The 20,215-nt window shown below is 40.0% G+C and overlaps 2 long non-coding RNA genes across 6 annotated transcripts in view; one reads left to right on the top strand and one right to left on the bottom strand.

The window, feature by feature from the left end:
* The window catches only part of LOC123598844, a 233,583-nt gene that overhangs the window by 204,771 nt on the left and 8,597 nt on the right, over positions 1-20,215 (top strand). Inside the window, exon 1 of one of the 4 annotated variants that reach the window (XR_006712822.1) lies at positions 17,917-17,951. The exons of the other annotated variants lie outside the window; for them this stretch is intronic. This is a non-coding gene — a long non-coding RNA (uncharacterized LOC123598844). Of the gene's footprint in view, positions 1-17,916; positions 17,952-20,215 lie in introns of those variants that run through there. 4 annotated transcript variants of the gene reach the window in all.
* The window catches only part of LOC123598845, a 42,743-nt gene continuing 28,628 nt past the window's right edge, over positions 6,101-20,215 (bottom strand). For both annotated transcript variants that reach the window (XR_006712827.1, XR_006712824.1), the window contains one exon: positions 6,101-6,307. This is a non-coding gene — a long non-coding RNA (uncharacterized LOC123598845). The remainder of the gene's footprint in view (positions 6,308-20,215) is intronic.

Genomic DNA, 20,215 nt, shown 5'->3' with positions numbered 1-20,215 from the left:
TCTGAATGCTAAAGAAAGTTGTAGAAGGTTTGTGAAGGAAAGACTTTGGACAGCAATTTTATATGTGGTCAAGACAGAATAAGATTGAAATGAATGGATTTTATTTATTTTGTATTTGAGTGTATGTGTGTGTGTGTGTGTGTACATGTGGGGGAGGGGCAGAGAGAGAGAATCTCAAGCAGGCTCCACGCCCAGTGCATAGCCCGACTTAGGGTTTGATTCCATGACCTGAGCCAAAATCAAGAGTGGGACGCTCAACCAAGTGAGCTACCCAGGCACCCCCAAATGAATGGATTTTAAAAGTTCACTGTTAGAAGATTGAAATTCTGCTCTCTCTCTTCTAAAAAAAGACAAAGTTTTCTTGGATTGCTAGTTTGCACTTGATAAGAAAATGTAAACAAAGTTTTTTTCTCTTTTCTTTTCCTTGCCCAGAAAAATCAGTTTCTGTGTTTTGTCTTTATCAGGTCTTTGGTTTGTTAAGAAAGTTAAAACTTCTCAATGTTAAAAGAGCTAAGTTTTACTAACAAGTATATTACCCTATCTATTCACCTTTGTAACGTTGGTTAAATAAATAATTAAATTTCAAGTTTTATAATGATCCATAATCCTTTTTAGGCATGAACTTTAAAATTTTACCACGATTTGAATTGTAAATGAAGTCTTTTTGACCAACCAGGCTTGTTTATTTGGTATGTTAAGTTACATGGAAAGTACAAACAAATAATGATAAACCTTAGGTTGTATTGCTTAGGTAAATGCTAGAACTGTTCATATAAGGAGAAAGATAGATATAGATATGGATATAGATAGATATGAAATTCCTGACATTTTAATATCATTTGATATTCTGATTATTGAAGTGTTCTGTGTCACAGAAATAACTGAATTTTCTTATCAATTGGATTATGGTCTTTTGTCATTTACAAAATGAGTTTCATCTTAAACCAGATTCATAAAAAGAACTTTTTTTTTTAACAAATGCAGGTTTTTGATATCTTTAAAATCATAAAACTGGGGTGCCTAGGTGACTCAGTCAATTAAGCGTCTGACTCTTGGTTTGACTCAGGTCGCGATCTGATGCTTCATGAGATTGAACACTGTGTGGGGCTCTGCACTGACAGTGTGGAGTCTGCTTGGGATTCTTCCTTTCCCTCTCTCTGCCCCTTCCCCACTCGTGCTTTCTCTATCTCTCTGAAACAAATAAACTTAAAAAAAAATCATAAAGCTGAAATGGGGAAGAATTTCCAGAACTAACGAAAAGCTACATTCAAACTGAACAAGAATTAGTAACATGGAACTAAATGAACTGAAGAAGATGATTATGGTTTTTGTGACTCTTATTTGAAACACTGCTTGTTCTCTGATATTTGCTTTTCCAGATTAAGAAACTTTCTCTTAAGATGACTCTCCCTGACTTACAGAAACATGGTAAAATATTCATTTCTGAACAAATTGAAGTATCTAGCTTTCCTCCCTAGCTGAACCCTTTGAAATTCAAAAGCTATCAGTGAATATCCTTTCTTTCAAGGCAGTTACAGTTGTTTGCATAAGTTCAATAAGAATCTGTTCTCAGGGGTGCCTGGGTGGCTCAGTCAGTTGAGCATCCGACTTCAGCTCAGGTCATGATCTCACAGTTTGTGGGTTCGAGCCCCGTGTCGGGCTATGTGCTGACAGCTCAGAGTCTGGAGCCTGCTTCTGATTCTGTGTCTCCTCTTCTCTCTGCCCCTCCCCTGCTCATGCTCTATTTCTCTCTCTCCTTCAAAAATAAATAAAAACATTTTAAAAAATAAAAAAAAAAAAGAATCTGTTCTCCTTGTAACAGGACCATTGTAAATATTGGTTATTTTACCAAAGCTTTGACTGGAATGTCATATTTCAGAGAGACATACATAGATGTCAGATATGACCATACAGCTTTAAGGAACCAAGGTTGCTTTTATGAAACAAAAAGTCAATGGATCCCTGGGTGGCTCAGTCAGTTAAGCATCCAACTTCAGCTCAGGTCATGATCTCACAGTTTGTGAGTTCGAGCCCCACATCAGACTCTGCACTGTCAGTACAGAGCCTTCAAGGATCTTCTCTCTCCCTCTCTCTCTGACCCTCTCCTACTCATCCCCCCCCTTCTCTCAAAAATAAACATTTTAAAAAATGAAACTTAAGCCAGCAAAGCCCCTTTGAACTGTTGGCCTGATACCTTGCTTACAGATTTCCCAGCAGCCTTACCAGGTGAGTAAAGAATATCACTTCCTGGCTGGTGTAGGAACCTCAGGATATTTGGGGAACCTTAAGAAGAGGAATTCACCCACATCTACAGGTACTGCAGGCATGTCTGATGGCAAGTATTTGGCTTGGACTTTGGCTTAGAGCAGCTACTAAAAGTTCAATCAACATTCTTTATAAAAAGTTCCAGCAAAGCAAATTTGTCTAGCAAAGATCTGTATGACCAGTCACTATTCTTGCTGAGCCTATGTAAATAATTTGGCCAAGTTTGTTAAAACCAAACTTGTTTTTCAAATGAATTAGTTTTGATTTGGCTACCTCTGGAAATAGGGTGATTTTGGAGAGAAAATTATGTTTCAGTAACATATCTTTGCAGGTGTTAAACTCTAGTTCTGATTGTCTTTGAATGTCTGTTGTTTGCCTAAGCTAGACAACTTGAGGTAAACTTCAGAGAAATTGCCACAGTAGCTCATGTATAGAGAATCTTCTTGCTTGTTATTATCTGGGCATAATAATAGGACTCCATGGGCATATGATTATTTGAACAGCTGGAAAATGGGATGGATTCCCCGCAGTGGTAAACTCAGCTATCACCTTGACCAATTCTGTGTGGCTGGGATGACAAAACCAGAGTGTGTCCCAGTCCTTGGGGTCAACCATGCTTGTGGATATAATGGATCGCCCCACTTCCTTATACCTGGATTGGATGATACACTTGGGGATGCCCTTACCTCCTGAGTTAAGTTTTCTCCCACTTGCCAGTGATTCCTCATAATTAGGATATTGTTAAATTTAGACATCAAACAAACAGGACTTCTTGGTGGTTTTATCCCTTAGCCATATTCGCCCCAGGGGCCACCTCTTTTGATGTAAAATTGCAAATAGAGGCTTTAGCCAGGCATACAGTAGCCATCTTAAAAGACCCAGCTCAGTTTAAAAAGTGGCCCTCCAAAACTGAATGGCCCTTGATATCCTGACTGCAACCCAAGGAGGCACCTATGCTTCATTAAAGCAAAGTGGTAGGTTTGTACTCCAGATTTTCACAAAAATAAGACAGGATTACCACCTGACACTTATGCTCAAATTAAGGGTCTACAAAATTCTTCGCTCTCTTTCAAGGACTGGATAAGTTCCTGGTTCACAGGAGGACTATGGTCAACTATTATGGGTCTCTTTGTTGGACTTCTCACTCTTATAGCCATACTAATCCTCATATGTTGCCTTTTCCAAAGTTTCTCTGCTTAGTGCCAAGACTCCATCACTACAATAATTTCAGGTTGACAGATGGTCCTTACCACCCACAGAGATACTTCTTTGATGTCCACATTGGACTTGTCTGCCTCCACTTTTCCTAATTCCTCTATACGTTCCTGACTAATCAATGTTGACCCATTAGGTAGGGACATCTCTAGGTCTCTATTCAGCAGGAAGATGCTACAGAAGATGAGGCCTTCCACCTGCCTTCAACAGTCTTAAAGATTTAAGGGTCAGAATTGTTCAGAGGACAGGGGGGCACCTTGGTGGCTCAGTCAGTTAAGGCTCTGATTCTTGATTTCAGCTTGGGCCATGATCTCATGGTGTGAGTTCAACCCTGCATTGGGCTCAGCAATATGAGAGTGGATGCTGCTTGGGATTCTCTCTTTCCCGCTCTCTCTGCCCATCTCCTGCTCACTCTCTGTGTCTTTCTCTCAAAATAAAGAAACTTAAAAAATTGTTTGGGGTGGGGGAATGAGGAGAACAAAGGGAAGAGAATAATAATCAAAATTATATTTTCTCACAACTTGCAGCCCACTGATAAATCCCTGAGACATGCAGAGTGTGACCCTGCTCAAGGCGCTCATGTCTGCCTTAATGGTGATATTTTGCTAGAGACTGAAAGCAACCCTGTCTTCACAACAGCCAGAACTCCAGGATCCCATGACTCTTCTTTAACATGCACAAATCGCTTTAGAGACTTAGATTATCTTTACCCTCCACACACCCCCAAACTTAAAAGTATACAATCATTCCTCACCTTTCAAGTACAACTCTTTCTGCCAATGGGTCCTGTCCCTGTGGTATAATTAAAACACCTTTTTGCACGATGCGATATCTCAATTCATTCATGACCATTGGGCTCGATGATCCTGCATCACATGGAGATGGTGATGCTAATGTGCACAGGTGCTCAAGGCATGGCTTCCTCCTGTCCACAGCACAGTTATAGACACAGGCATGGACACGGAAGGACACCATTCTTACTGAAAGAAACCAGTCCAGGGTCACACAGCTGGTAAGCAGCACAGCTGGATCTCAAACTCTAGGCTCCTGGCCCTGTCCCCAGGGGCCACAAAGGGCTCTCCAGATGGGAAGCTGATACTGGCTTTGGGGACACTACTTTACCTCCATGAAGGATCTCACCTGTTTGAGGCCCCCAGTCTCTGTTCACTGCTGCTTCTTTCCCTGATCCCTGCTCTAGTTATAATTGGGGTGACCCTGGCTACCTGCTAGGCCCTCCCTGCCCAGCACACCTAGGGCTGCCAACAATATGGGTGTTGTCCCAGGGCTCCCAGGAGATAAGCTGATGAAGTATTTCTCTTAAAATGCTCTCATTACTGCAGATCCCAGGAGATCCCATGAGAGTCACCTTGGATTATTCCTCCTCTGGGATTCGTAATGTAAAGTCCATCCTAATGGGTAGGAGGGTCATATAGACAAGTGACAGATCGACCACTATTTGGGGTATTAAAAGGTCTAGGTCAGTTAGAGATGATTTGGGGACCAGACAATCTTCTCACACCAATATTTCAGGATATTCCAGGTCTGGAGACATATTTGATATAATTTTATCATGCTCATACCATTCAGTCAAATATAGCTCTTTTTCTTTGGGATTTCTTTATTCATATTTATGAAGGTACTTCTCAATTACTAAACATACGGGAATTTCTAGTTAGGTTTTTAGCAGCTATTTCTAGCACACTAAATTACCAAAAGATATTCTGTGTGTTTCATTCCTCTGGAATATATTGAAATTTCACGGATGGCCAAAATAGTGTGAATTTTTGTATCTGCATCCTATGTGCTTAAAGTTGATGTGTCCTCAACAGTGTTATATGTAGATGTGGACACATAAATGGATATTGCTGTAGGATTTAGATGGTTGCTATCAAGATCTATATCTTATGTATGTTCTATCTTCTTTGGGTTATTTAGAGAGGGTTGAAAATGCTCACTCTGCTTATGTATTTCATTGGAGTTCTGAAAGGAAGGAGAGAGCTCCAAGAAGAGGGGAAAGGGACCTGGGTTGAGAGGGACCAGAAACCAGAAGGTCTGCCAGTGTTCCAGAGAGCAACAGTCATTGGGATGGCACATGGTGATGTGGCAGGTGAGAAGTGGCTTTTTAAAAAATTAAGTCACGCTGGGTGTCTGTGTTGATCTACCAGGGGTGAAGGCAGCTGATTGGTCGAGAGAGAGAGAGAGTATAATGTTACAGGCTGTTAAAGCAATGCTCAGAGAGTTGAAGGCTTGAAGATAGATGGATCCTCCTCTGCTCCAGCTGCTACTCGTGTCCTGCTCACCTAGTGATTTGTTGACCTGCTGACCAGCTAACCTGTCTGAACCCCCCTTACTCCACTCAAGAACTTGATCTGATCTTGGTACTGTCCCTCACCCCCTTCTTCTCCTGATACACACACCCTCCCCAATCCCACCCTTACTGAAACACCACCTCCAGCCCCAATTATCACCCCACTCCATTCCCACCCCCACTTCCTCCCTGGTGCCCCGGTGCCCCCTGATAACAACCAGGACACGAAGGTGCAGAGGGTGTTTTTCTGTCTACTCATGCTCTGGTGTCCCAGTTACTCAAACCCAAATGTGAGTAAACATGGGACATAGGTGGATTCTTCCTTTCTATTGGGTTCATTCATACTGTGGTTAAACAACAGCTTTTTCATGGGGTTCTTGATGGGAACTTCAGAAGAACTTCAGTTCTTCCTGAAGACTGAAGACCACAGGCCAGGTTTCTCCACAGCTGTCCACATCCAGTTCTGGGTTCGGTTTGTGCTGCTTTGTCCAAAAAGATCAGCATTGACAGGATGGAAACCTAAAAACAGTATATTTATAGTGTCAACAAGGAAGGATTTATGAAGATACTAAAAGCCACTGAGATCTTAGTCTTCAATAGGGGCTCATATGATATGTGAATTATATCTCATTAAAATTGTTTTCAAAAATGTAAGAAACTTATTTAATAGCATCTATGGATATTAGATTGACTCCTGGAAGCCCTGTCAAGATCCTGATTCAAGCCTTGTAAGTTTAGGGTCCATCTTAGATGTGATTTGTTTTCCTGTCAGCACACTGTTCATATTTGTGAAGTTTGCTAGCCCTGGGAACAGTGGTATCTGAAGCATTGGTGTTCACACGAGAGGGTTAAAAAGTGAAATGTCCTTTGTGCTCTGTGCTTCCTTGTTTGTTGACTTTTAAGAACTTCTGATCAGCCCATTCTTTGTGGTTTTGGAGGCTGCCCCTAGGGACTCTGTCCCATAACATTGATGGGAGTTCTGAGCAGCCCAGCAGAAACTAGCTGCATCCTGCTGGGACATGTACAATAGGAAAATCACTAGGAGCCACATGATCAGGAAGTGAAGGAATTTGTCCTTTCTTTAACCATGTATGTGCAGAGGGTTGATTTACCCAAAGCAAAAAGTTCCCAAATGTCTTTAAGATTATTCGAATATAAAGATATACCTAGATCCCAATGTGAATGTTTCACTTACTTATGAAAAGGCAAACCTATAGGGTACCTGGGTGGCTCAATCAGTTAAGTGTGTGACTCTTGATTTTGGCTCATGTCATGATCTCACGGTTTGTGAGATTGAGCCCCATGTTGGGCTTTTCACTGACAGCTCAGAGCCTGCTCGGGACTCTTTATGTCCCTCTCTCTCTGCCCCTCCCCCACTTGCATGGTCCCTCTTTCTCAAAAAATACATAAACATTTTTAAACATCAAAATCTGTACCCCCCAGAGGAGAGAGACAGGGAATACCTATAGAAATAAGTAGATTTCTTTAGATTGGCAGGCACCAGATTCATAGAGCTGGATCTGGAAAGCCCCAGTAGTCTGGAACAACCCTTGTATTGAGGCAGAATCATCCCCCATGAATAACTCTAGTCAAAATAGAATCTATTCTGTTTCTTTTGAGACTACAAAGGAGGAAATTTCTTGGTTGTCTTTATTAGAATTTTCCTTCTCTACCTGGGTTGCATCTCATAGATCAGTTCAGCTCTCTCTCCTACCTCATCTCTGAGTTTTGCATAAACTAACTTTTGTTGTATTTCCCACCTGCCCCTGTTAATGGCCATTGTCTGTGAGAACGTAGTGAAGAGACTGTACAGCAACATGCAGAAGAATGAAACTGGACCACTTTCTTACACCATACTCAAAAATAAACTCAAAATGAATGAAATACCTAAATGTGAGACAGGAAACCATCAAAACCGTAGAGGAGAAAACAGGCAACAACCTCTTTGACCTCAGCCACAGCAATTTCTTGCTCCACACATCTCTGAAGGCAAGGGAAATAGGAGCAAAAATGAACAATTGGGACCTCATGAAGATAAAAAGCTTCTGCACTGCAAAGGAAACAATCAACAAAACTAAAAGGCAACTGACACAATGGGAGAAGATATTTGCAAATGACAGATAAAGAGTTAGTATCCAAAATCTATAAAAGACTTACCAAACTCAACACCCAAAAAGAAATAATCTAGTGAAGAAATCTGCAGAAGACCTGAATAGACACTTCTCCAAAGAAGACATCCGGATGGCCGACAGACACTGCTCAACATCACTCATCATCAGGGAAATACAAATCAAAACCACACTGAGATACCACCCACCAGTCAGAGTGGCTAAAACTGACAACTCAGGAAACAGATGTTGGTGAGAATGTGGAGAAACAGGAACCCTCTTGCATTGTCAGTGGGAATGCAAACTGGTGCAGTCACTCTGGAAGACAGTGTGGAGGTTCCTCAAAAAATTAAAAATAGAACCACCCTATGACCCAGCAATAGCGCTACTAGGAATTTATCCAAATGATACAGGAGAGCTGATTCATAGGGGCACATATACCCTTTATACCATTTACAGCAATGCTTTCAACAATAGCCAAATTATGGAAAGAGCCCAAATGTCCATCAACTGATGAATGCATAAAGATGTGGATTATACATACAAGAGAAAACTACTTGGCAATGAGAAAGAATGAAATCCTGCCATTTGCAACAACATGGATGGAATTGGAGGGTATAGTCAGAGACAGATTATATGTTTTCACTCACATGCGGAACTTGAGAAACTTAATGGAAGACCATGGGGTAAGAGAAGAGGAAAAAATAGTTTCAGAGAGGGAGGCAAACCATAAGAGATTCTTGAATATGGAAAACAAACAGGGTTGATGGGGGGGGATGGGAGAGGGAGCAAATGGATGATGGGCATTGAGGAGGGCACTTGTTGGGATGAGCACTGGGTGTTGTATATATGCTATGAATCACGGAATCTACCCCCAAAACCAAGAGCACACTGTATACACTGTATGTTAGCTAACTTGACAATATTTTTTTTTTAAAAAAAGGAGTCAATTACTAATATTAGCAGCTAGACAGCTGCCAGATGTTTCAAGAGTACCCAAGACTGAGGATGGTTTACATTCATATCAATATGGCCCATTTTTGGTGCATTTGATCCCCATGATCATTGTGCTGACAGCCCCTGCTCTCTTTCAGACAGTGGCCACTCAAAGACGGTGTACATTTCCAATCAGCACACATTTTAGTGACCTCAGTTCTGAGAGCTGAAGAAACAAATGGTACACATTGTGGAGGCTACTTTCTAGAAAGGTTCAGTTGCACAAAATTACAGCTTCGTATGTGAATTCGTGTGAATTGCATTGTGTGTGTGTTTGCTCCTAAAATACTGGTAAGTCTAGTTTTTGTAAAATGATATGCGTTCTTTTGTTTTGATGACCATATCCAGGACTTTTGTATTCTTTTAGAAATTAATTTTCATAGTTGTTATTGATTGATTTAGGTACAATACTGTGAAATAGGAATGTGAATTCCTTTCATTGGCTATTTGACGGGTGTATTCAGAGGAACTTAAAATCTCATAGATATCATCAGAATATACAAGATCATCTGATTATGCAAATCTTTATTCAGAAATCTGACATTTTGGGCTATGATTTGGTATCAAACATTAAAAGAAAAGGTCAATGGGTTTAGGAAGTGAAAAAGAAGTATAATTTGCTTGGAATAATAATCTCATATTTATAATAGCAACTACCCATCTCTCTCAGTTATATCCCTATCTGTAAACATCTATCCGTCTAACATTCTCATTTGTATCTCTAGTACATTTTTTATTGTTACTTTCTCCCATTCTTCCAAAAATTTTGGGCATATTTTTGGGGATATTTCAAAGGAGTTTATTTAGGTACTTTAAGAATGTACAATAGAAGTCATTGACTTCTTATCTACCATATGTTTGCATTACATATTTTTCTATTTTAAGTTTGTTTATAAATTCTTCAGTTAACTATTTAGAAAGTATTTGGAATGTGTTTGTCAGCAAAATAAAATCCCTAAGTGTTGCCTGTTAGAGTTTTCCTATAGCTTCAGTGTGGTGTAATTTATGTATAGTAACACCTTTTTAAAGGAAATGATTTGTTGATATTTGACATATGTAAGGAGTAATGAAGCTATCACCACAGTAAGAGAGTAAACACACTCCATCACTCCCAAAAGTTTGCTCCTGCTGCTTTCTAAGCCGTCTGTCCTCCTCCTTTGAGGAGGCATTTGAAAGTCTCCTGGAGATTGGTTGAGAGTTTGTAAAGATGATTCTTTGTGACAGATATATTGTAAATGTCTTTGATGGATTCCTTGTTGTCTCCAATATTATTTCAGCTTCTCCATATTTTAGCATACCATTTCTCTCTTGGCTCTGATGTGTTTGGAATTCTGTGGAATCATAACATTATTACTGCCTCCCTGGGAATTTGTGCATTTCTAATTTACCTCTTCAGAACTGTACTTGCTGTGAGTATACTAAAGTACCTTATATTTTTTAAATCGTAAATAAGCAGAAAATTTTATACTCACTGTGCCTTTATACGCACTCAGTATTACAAATCTCCCTCTAATCTGTTCAATTGTCACTATCATTTAGATTGAACTATTTAAAAATTTCTGTAGAAATGTCTTCTTTGACACATATTTTTTTAAGTTCAAGTATAATGTACATACAATGTAATATTAGATTCAGGTGTACATTATGATTCTGCAATTCTTTACATTTCTCAGTGCTCATCACCATAAATGTACTCTTGATCCCCTTGACCTCTTTTGCCCATCCCGCCACAAACCTCCCCTCTAACAGACCATGTGTTCTTTAGAAGCTTATTTAATCTACAATGTTTTTGTCATTTTCCAGATACCTTTCTGTTCATGAGGTCTAATTTGACTCATTTGTGGTCTGAGAACATAGTTCCTATGATTTCTGTTATTGTGGCTGTTCAGATGTATCTTATGGCCGCAAATATGGCCTATCTCAGTGAATGTTCTGTGAGCTTGACAGGAATATATAATTTTCTGTTGGATCAAGTGTTCTATAGATGGTAATGGATCCAGTTGATTGGTGATACTGTTCAGGTCATCTGTGATCTTACTGAATATCTGTATGCTGGATCTGTCAGTGACTGATAGAGGGTATTGAATTCTCCAGCTGTAGTAATGGATTCAGCTCTTTCTACCAGCAGTTCTGTCAATGTTGGCCTTATGTATCTTGACACATCTCTTGCTAATGCATGCACATTAGAAACTGTTGTGCCTTTTTGGAAAACTGACTTCTTTACCATTGAAGTAATGCCAGTCATTATCCCTGACAATTTTCCTTACTCTGTAGTGTGTTTGAAGGATAATTTCACTGGTTAGATAGTTTGATGTTTCTTTTAACACTTGAAATATTCCATTCTTCTTGATTGCATGGTTTATGAAAAGAAATCTCAGGTATTTCTTATCCTTGTTCCTCTTGGGTAAGGTGTTCTTACCCGTCTCTCCTCACACCCACCACCCCTGCTCCAGATTTCCAAGGCTGTTTTAATTATCCATAGTTGAATATATTAAGCATAGTTGGTGTGTTTTTTGTTCTTGTTATTAGTCATTTGTATGTTTGTCTTGGGTATTTGTCCTGCTTTTGATTTTCTGAGCATCCTGGATCTGTGATTTGGTGACTATTTATTTGGGAAAATCCTCAGTCATTATTGCTTCAAATAACTCTCTTCTCCACTGTCCTGGTATTCCTAACGTGTGTATTACACATTTTGCAATTGTCCCACTGGTCTTGGGTTTTCTGTGCCATATTTTTTATTTTTTTTCTTTGTGTTTCCTTTTTGGAAGGTGCTACTGGCATTTCTTTAGGCTCAATGATTCCTTCCTCAGCTATGTTGAGTCTGTTAACCCATCAAAGGCATTTTTTATTTCTGTTATGGTGCTCTTGATATCTCGAATCACTTTAAAATCTTAGGGGTTCATGGTTACTAAGACTATTATGGTAATTAGGAATATAAGGAGATATTTAAAAAAATCGGTTAATGTATGGATCTGCGTGTATGTATCATATTGAAAATTCTACAATTGACCATGTAACGAAGAGTGCTACAGGTACAAAAATAATTGAGAAATAGTCTAGTTTAAAGGTTAGTGATAGTTTAAGAGTTTGGATCGATAGTCAATGTCAGTTTGAGATGATTGCTTCTTGTCTCGAGGAAACAAATATTATGGTCGGGACCATGCTAATAGCAAAGGCATAGGAAATTGTGGTTTTTACATAGTGTGGATATAGATTATTTTTGTATAGCTGAGTATTAGATATGATAATGGGTAGTAGTATGATGAATATTGCAGTTAGTATAGATGAGGCAAATAAGTTTATTACTTTTATTTGGAGTTGCACCAATTTTTTGGTTCCTAAGACCAATGGTTACTTCTATCCTATAAAAGTTGAAAAAGCCACGTTTTTATACGCGGAGGCATGAATTAGCAGTTCTTGCATACTTTTTCAGTAAATAGGAAGGTTTACACTTCTATTATTAGATTCACAATCTAATGTTTTTGTTAAACTATATATACAGTAAATAGGACCCAGTATGATTTTAGGATTAAACGATAGGAGAAAGAGTGGGAGTAGGTGGAAAGTTATTAGAGCATTTTCTCATGTAAATGATGGGTTGTTTTTAATATGGTGTGTATACTTACCTCGTTGGGTTGTAATAAGTATGTAAGGAGAGTATAGGGCTGTGGTGATAATATTTGTACCTATGAGAATAATGGTAATGTTAGATCATGAGAAGGAGGCTATTACTACAAATAGCTCTCTGATTAAGTTAATTGTAGGGGCAGGGCTAAGTTTGCAAGACTAGCTAGTAGTCATCAGACAGCTATTAGGGGAAGAATAGTTTGTAAGCCTCATGCTAGGATTATTGTTCAGCTATATACTCGTTCATAGCTTGAGTTTGTGAGGCAGAATAGTATTGATGAAGTTAGTCTGTGGGCGATTATGAGAGCTGTTGCTCCTATATAGCTTCATGGTGTTTGGATTAGTACTGCTACAATTACTAGAGCTATGTGACTTACAGATGAGTATGCAATTAGAGATTTTAGGTCTGTTTGGCGTAGGCAGATAGAGCTTGTTATAACTCTTCCTCATAGGGATAGTATTATGAAGGGGTATGCTATTTGGTTTGTTACAGGGTTAAGTAAGACTGTAATACGTATCATTCCGTATCCGCCTAGTTTCAATAATATGGCGGCAAGAACTATTGATCCGGCAATAGGAGCTTCAACGTGTGCTGTTGGTAGTCAGAGATGGAGTCCATACAGAGGTATTTTTACTATAAATGCTATTATGCATGCTAACCAGAGAAAAATATTGGATCAAGTGGTTGAAATTGGCTTGGCTCAGTATTGAATAATTAGGAAATTTAAGGATCATGTTGTATTTTGGATATATAATAGTGCGACCAGTAGAGGTAGTGAGCCTATTAGGGTGTAGAATAAGAAATATAGGCGGGCATTTAATCGTTCTGTTTGGTTACTCCATCGGGTAATGATGATTAGGGTAGGGATTAATGTGGCTTCACATAGAATGTAGAATATAATTAATTCTGTGGCAGTAAATGTTATAATTAAGAGAAGCTGCAGGAGAATGAGTATTGTAATATATAGTTTTTTTTTGGGTTAGGGGTTTTTTTGATAGGTGTGATTGGCTGGCTATAAGTATTAATTGTAGGAGTCACGTTGTTAGTACCAATAGGGGTGCAGAGAGTGAGTCTGAGAAAAATAATAGTGAGAAGTTAAGACTGTTCTCGCCTAGTTGGTTGAGGTAAGTAAGGCTAATGAGGCTAACTAACAGGCTGTAGGCTGTTGAGTTGATTCAGATTATGTTGGGTTTTGATAGTCATGTTTGTAGTATGAGTATTGTGGTAGGGATAATAATTTTTAGCATTGTAGGAGGTTTGAGTTTTGTACGTAGTCAGTACCGTATGTGTTTGATACTATTACTAGTAAGGATAGGCCCAATGCTGCTTCGCAGGCTGCCAATACTAGTAAGATAATAGGGGTTATGCTAGCTAGTGTGAAATGGCTATTTAGGATTGCTATGGTTATTATAATGAATAGAGATAGCATTATACCTTCTAGGCATAAGAGAGAGGATATTAGATGGGACTGATATGTTAGTCCTATAAATAACATAATGAAAGCTAGAAAGATATTAATATAGACTATAGACATTTGATAATTATAAGGCAAACTACAATCTAATGAGTCGAAATCATTTGTTTTAATTTAAACTTATTATCATATTCAGTTCACTCTAGTCCTTTTTGGGTTCATTCATAGGCTAGGCTTGCGGCTAATAGTGAGATTAGTAGAAGAGCCATGGTGAGCATAGTCGATAGGTTATTTGTTTGTGAGGCTCAAGGGAGGGGTAGTAACAATGCCATTTCTAGGTCGAACAACAGAAATGTGATGGCTACTAAGAAAAATTCATGGAGGAGGGTAAACGAGCAGACCCTATAGGGTCAGATCCACACTCATATGGGCTTGCTTTTTCTGAGTAGATATTTAGTTGAGGTCATCAGAATGCGATCAATACAAGTAGTGTGGATAGGAGTGTGTTGGTGAGTAGAGTAAGTATTACGTTTATTATTCCTTTTCGGACTATACCGAAACTGGTTGATTGGAAGTCAACTGTACTTGTTAATACTAAGGGAATAGGATCCTCATCAATAAACAGAAACGTATAGAAATAGTCAGACCATGTCTACGAAATGTCAGTATCAAGCAGCAGCTTCAAATCTGAAGTAATGATTTGATGTGAAATGATATTTCAGTTGACGCAAGAAGCATACAATTAGGAAAGTAGAGCCAATGATTACATGTAGTCCGTGGAATCCTGTGGCTATAAAGAAAGTGGATCCATAAACTCCATCTGAGATTGTGAATGATGTTTCATAGTATTCTGAGGCTTGAAGGAGTGTGAAGTACACTCCCAGGGAAATTGTAATAAATAGGGCCTGGAGTATGTGTTTTCGATTACCTTCTATTAGGCTATGGTTAGCTCAAGTAATTGATACTCCGGAGGCTAGAAGTACTGAGGTATTAAGAAATGGGACCTCTAGGGGGTTAAGAGGGGTAATACCTGTAGGTGGTCAGCAGCCTCCTAATTCGGGAGTTGGGGCTAGGCTTGAGTGGTAGAAAGCTCAGAAGAAGCCTGCAAAAAAGAACACTTCTGAGACAATGAAGAGAATTATTCTGTATCGCAGACCTTTTTGAACAATAGGTGTGTGGTGACCTTGGAATGTATTCTCGGATAATGTCTCGCCATCATTGGTATATGGTTAATATGTTGGTAGTTATTCCTAAAGTTAGCAGTAATGTTGAGTTATAGTGAAATCATATGGCTAGACCTTTAAGTTATTAGGAGGGCTGAAAGGGCTCCCTTAAGTGGTCATGGGCTAGGGTTGACTATGTGATATGCATGGGTTTGGTGGGTCATTAGGTATTGTCATGTAGGTATAGGCTTACTAGTAGGGTAAAAACATAAGCTTGAATTAGGGCTAGGGCAAATTCAAGGATTGTTAGTAAAATAAGAATAATAAAGGTAACTAGAGCAACAGAGGTGCTAATGTTTGTTAGCTTACATTCACCATCTCTTTTTGCATGTTGTTCACTTTTTTCATTGTCTGCATTATCATAGGAATGGAAGTGGTTTTAAGTTCCCAGACTGATAATCCCTACATCTCTGCCATAGGTAGTGTGATTCTAATGCTTCCTGTCTGTGTTCAAACTGTGTGGTTTTTACTTTACTATGCCTTGTAAGTTGTGTTGAAAGGTAAATGTTATGTGCTGGTAAAGAAACTGAGGTAAATAGGACATGAGTGTGAGGTTTTTATATTTATCTGGCTAGGAGTTAGGCTGAATTTACTCCCAGGCGAGACAGGAAGGAGAGAGCCCTGGAGTTGAGTATTTTCCCTCACCTGTATTGCTTACTCTTTGGGAAATCCCCAGTTAGGCTCTTAGTTCCTTTTGAGGGCAGATCTTTTCTGGAAGAACAGAATACTTTGGGATTTATTTCTAAATGAGTATTTCCCCCTCTCCCTGCCACTGTAGAAAACTTGCCTTCACAAAGAAACACACATATTAAGTATTTGGTGTGTTCATATTCCTTTTCATTTCCCCTGCCCATGGGGCTGGGTGACACAGGGAAGCTCAGAGTTTCCTAAGTGGCTTTTTGATAGCATGATGATATTCCAATATCCTGGCAGGAGTTTAGGGCTGGCCTCAGCCTTTCATCATCCTTTAAAACTTTAGAATGGGGAAATACGTTAATGGTGTCAAAACTGGGTCATGCCTAGATTTGATTGAGCTAGAATTTGTCAGGGGTGACTGACGTCTGAGAGCACTTTTTGCTCTTTTTTTAAACATCAGCTGTCAGGAAGAGAGAGATCGTGGAAGATGGTGATATAGGAGGACACTGGGCTCACTGTGTCCTGCTGATTGCTTAGATTCCACCCACATCTGCCTAAATAACCCAGAAAAATGCCAGGAGACTAGCAGAACAGACTCTCCAGAGCCAAGTGTAGACAAGAGGCCCACAGAAGAGGGTAGGAAGGGCGGAGAGGTCGTGCGTGCTACACAGACTGGCGGGAGGGAGCCGGGGCGGTGGAGGGGCAGCCTGCCTGGCAAGGCAGAGCCCCCAAGTCTGGCTTGCAAAAGCGGAGGGGCCAGACTGCATGAGTTCTGACAGCCAGCGGGACTTAACATCTGGAATGTTATAAGTCAGCAGCTCTGCTCAGAGAGCAGGAGGGCTAAAGGACAATGGAAGGGAGCGTTGTTGAGCCCCAGAGGCCAGAGCTCAGCTTGGAACAAAGGCGCTAGCCAGCGCCATCTCCCTCGCCCATCCCCTAGCCAAAATCCCAAAGGGAACCAGTTTCCATCATGGAACTTGCTTGCACTGCGCAAATACCCAACACTGTGCTTCTTGTGGATCCATCCCTCCGATGGGTCTGCCTCCCTCCCGGTGCCACAGGGCCCCTCCAGAAGCAGACCACCAAAGGCAAAGCGAGCTGAGTCTGCCCCTCCCGTCCCTGTGCACCTTGTGGATCCACCCTGGCTAAAATGCCAGATCCCATCGAAGCAGCACCACAAGCCTGGCGTGTGCAAGTAGCCCAGACAGGGGCCACACCACTCTACAGTGAGTCCCGCCCCTGGGAGAGGGGAAGATAAGGTACACACCAGTCTGACTGTGGCCCCAGTGGTGAGCTGGGGGCAGACATCAGGTCTGACTGCGGTCCCGCCCATCAACACAAGCTACTCCGGACAACACAGGGGAAGTGCCCTGCAGTTTGGAGCAACCGCAGGGACTACCCAAAATGATCAAACAGAAGAATTCTCCTCAAAAGAAATTCCAGGAAGTAGCAACAGCTAATGAATTTATCAAAAATGATTTAAGCAATATAACAGAACAAGAATTTAGAATAATAGTCATAAAATTAATTGCCGGGCTTGGAAAAAGCATAGGGGACAGCAGAGAAAGACCCTGAATAGCCAAAGTAATGTTGAAAAAGAAAAACAAAGCTGGAGACATCACAATTCTGGACTTCATGGTATACTACAAAGCTACAATCATCAAGACAGTGTGGTATGGGCACAAAAACAGACACATGGATCAGTGGAACAGAATAGGGAACCCAGAAGCGGACCCTCAAACATATGGCCAACTAATCTTTGACGAAGCAAGAAAGAATATCCAATGGAAAAAAAAGTCTCTTCAGCAAGTGGTACTGGGAAAACTGGACAGTGAGAAGAATGAACGTGGACCATGTTCTGAAACACACACACACACACACACACACACACACACACACACTCAAAATGGATGAAAGATCTAATGTAAGACAGGAAACCATCAAAATCCTAGAGGAGAAAACAGGCAACCTACCTCTTTGATCCTGGCTGCAGCAACTTCTTGCTGTAAATTAATTATGCAAAATAAAATTATTGTAATTTCATTGGATTACTTACTATTTTGCTATTTACCAGGAACTATAGGTTTTTACTAATAATATGTTTTGACAACAAATTTAATTTTGTTTTTTCCCTTCTTAGAGCCTCAAGAATATCACGGTAAGAATTTAAGCTTTAGTTTTCTTTGCAATATTTTCTCAGTACTGGTGTTTGATGGGTTGTTTTTTTTTAATGTTTGAGTGAGAGAGACAGAGTGTGAGTGGGGGAGGGAGACACAGAGTCCAAAGTGGGCTCCAGGCTCCTACTTATCACCACAGAGGCCGATGGGATAGTAGAACCCATGAACCGTGGGATCATGACCTGAGCCAAGGTCAGACATGCAACCAACTGAGCCACCCAGGTGCCCCTTGATGTGCGTTTTAATTCACCTAAGGATAAATATGGTGACTTCTGATGTCTAATTGACTTGTTAACTCTTGAAATTCATCTCTCTCTTCCCTGTTTGGAGCCTATGTGATAATGTGGAGGGAGTTGCCATCTCTTAAGACATCAGGAGGAGGAACATGTCACCAGAGTAGAGGGAATGAAATGAGTGTAATTTTACATAGAAATGGTTAGGAAACAAGTGATGATATGAGCCTGAGGTTTGGAGTGAGTACTTTGCTATGACCTGGTTCTTGGTGAAATGTGAGAATGAGAAAACACTCTATCTACAAGCCTATCAAGAAGCCTAAGCTTAGAGACAAAGCCAGATATTGCCAGGCAGGGTGTGTGTCACAAGAGAGGTTTAAACTATGGTTTTGAGTCTGAGGTGGAGGGAGCCATTCATGCCAGGGGAGAATGAGTGGAAATGAATTTGTTGCAAATGGGGGTAATGTATTCTGCATGGGCTTAATAGACTGTGGTGATTCTGTGGTGCTGTCTGTTGACAGCCAGGGTGGATGCCTGACACTTAGCAAGCCCTCAAAGGCTGGTGTTCATCCCTTTGAATGCAGCAGTGGTGGCGGGGAAGAGTGGTCTCAGAGCATGAGAGCTCTCACACTGGGCCAACAGCAGAGAAGTTTGCACTTTATGGTCAGATGACAGAAATAATCCCTGTTAGAGGAGTCTGTTCTAGAGCTTACATGTGTTGCCTGTAATTGGGTCCTTCGTGTGTGTTGAATAATATTCCTGTAAGGTTGGAGGGTAACATTCTCACGTTGGGATGAAAAAAGTTTGTCTTCTAGGAATTGCCATTAATCCAGATCCTCCAGCCACTAATTGTAAAGCTGAGATGGTACCCGTATGTTTGATTCCAAAGACCTTGTCCTCCAGGGCCCCCAGCCTCGGGTTCACGAACGGCAATCTGTGAGCAGCAGGAAGTCATCCAAGGCCTTTGAGTAGTCAATCAGTCAGCGGTTTGAGCTTTCCTTGTGGGGAATTCCAAATAGCACCTGGGGGTGTAAGTGGCTCAAATCAAGACTAAATGATGGTTTTTTGTTTTGGTTTGTTCCTTTATTTGCAGGGACCTATCTATGTACCTTAATACTTGGAAGAGAGAAATGTAAGTTGATAGGATTTGATTTTTCTGTTTCATCTCTGGTGGTGACATAAGTATTTGAAGTGATTGAATTTTCCAAGAAGGATGTTTCCAGATGGGAGAGAAATTAGAAGATATTTTATTGTGTTTCTCCATTTTGGGCAATATTTTAAATAGGAATCTCATTGAAATAAGGTTTTCTTAGGTTTAGAATGTGCTAAAACTTGATTTCTTCAGGCACAACAGGAAAGCTAAAATGTTAGTTACACCCACCCATCAGATCATGTGTCTGTGCTGCTACACTGGGATTATTCAATGTCACTGGTTTGGTAACAACCTTAGAAAATGTGTTATCTCCTTTTAGTTAGTTTACAGCGAATAACTGAGAAGGTCAATACTTTTAAGAAAGAAAACAGAGAACTTCACTTGCTGAAGAAATATCCATTTGGGAACAGTAGGTAGCATTGCCCTTTCAAATATTTTTTTGTGATTTCATTGTGGTTACTTCCATTCTGGTAGATCATCCTACTGACCTATTTCATGTATTCTATAAACAGTACCAATTCAAGACAAGCTTCACAAATGTAAAGAGCTACCTCTTTATTTGTGAAAGGAGTCACACATTAGAAGATAGGTTTATCTAGCATTATGCTTTTTTTTTTTTTTAATTCTGATTCCTTTTTCGTGTTTTACACAACAATGAATTAAGGAAGTGTCTTCAGGAAACTAAGAGAGAAAGTAAATTTCTCTCTGATGAAGCTCTTAAATTGATGGTAAGAATCCCTTCTTTGCCTGGATTGCATTCTAAAAACACAAGTAAAAGTAACAAACTATTATTACTCATTCAACATGTTTTGTTGAAGGAGAACATCAAAATAGTGGAGCACTTTAATGAAATTTTTAA

This window comes from Leopardus geoffroyi, chromosome C1 (assembly GCF_018350155.1).
Source record: "Leopardus geoffroyi isolate Oge1 chromosome C1, O.geoffroyi_Oge1_pat1.0, whole genome shotgun sequence".
Lineage (NCBI taxonomy): Eukaryota > Metazoa > Chordata > Mammalia > Carnivora > Felidae > Leopardus > Leopardus geoffroyi.
Note: the sequence above shows the minus strand (reverse complement) of the source record. Positions and strands in the feature narration are given on the sequence as shown.